Consider the following 1167-nt stretch of genomic DNA (forward strand, 5'->3'; position numbering starts at 1 on the left):
AAGAGGAGGAGGAAGAAGAGGAGGAGGACTTGTTGCTGCTATTGCTGCGAGTTGTGCTGACTTCATACTCTGGCCTTCATCCGTAGCACCACAGAAACAAAACAACCCCGTGCATCAAGTTTGGATTTTGATCTTTTGCTGAACTAGTGATAGGTAACAGTACTGGCTGGTGTTGTTGCCCAGCAACTGTGGGGGCGTATAACAAAAACTCTCCATACACTGCCTAGCAATAATGACCAGAAGGCTAGGTATATTAAATATACTTACAATTTACGGTATATCCAATTTACCCCTACCTGGAAATAGCACTACTGTATTTGCTTCAGGGCTGGAGAGATGGCTTCAAAGTAAACAGCACTTAGTGTGTTTAGAGAAGACTAAAAGTTCATTTTCCAGGACCCACAACAGGGGGCTCACAACTGCTTGTAAAAAGAAATCTTAGAGAAAAAAAAAGGAAGTTTCTGAATCATTTTCTATGTTCTTTAAAGAGGCTATCTTGTGTCCTTATTAACATATACTAACCACACATACCAATGAGTTTCATTTTGACATTTTTATACATGTCCATCATGCAATTTGATTGTATCTGACCTATTACCCTTTCTCCCTCCCTCCCATTACACCCACGGATCTCCTTCCTCCCTTTCAACTTTCAAATCCTTTTTCCCCCGTTGCCCGGTGCAAGTGTTGCTCACAGGCACACGGGTGAGGGATGTTTAGTAGTGTGGTCACCTTTCCAGTGGGGACACCATGGAAAAGAATATTTCTATCTTAGCAACCATTAACTTCCTACTGACCTCTGGGGGTTGGGGGGGGGGAGGAGATGGTAACTTGTAAGCTCCTCTTCTTTCATGACCCAGTCATGTGTAGGTCTTTTTTTTTTGTTTTGTTTCATTTTGGTTTTTTTTCGAGACAGTGTTTCTCTGTGTAGCCTTGGCTGTCCTGGAACTCACTCTGTAGACCAGGCTGGCCTTGAACTCAGAAATCCACCTGCCTCTGCCTCCCAAGTGCTGAGATTAAAGGCGTGTGCCACCACTGCCCAGCCATGTGCAGGTCTTATGTCGGTGATCACGGTTACTATGAGTTTAAGAATGCTACAACCAGGTGGTGGTGATTCATGCCTCTGATCCCAGCACTCAGAAGCAGAGGCAGGCAGATCTCTGTGCT

Source organism: Mastomys coucha, unplaced genomic scaffold, assembly GCF_008632895.1.
Source record: "Mastomys coucha isolate ucsf_1 unplaced genomic scaffold, UCSF_Mcou_1 pScaffold4, whole genome shotgun sequence".
NCBI lineage: Eukaryota > Metazoa > Chordata > Mammalia > Rodentia > Muridae > Mastomys > Mastomys coucha.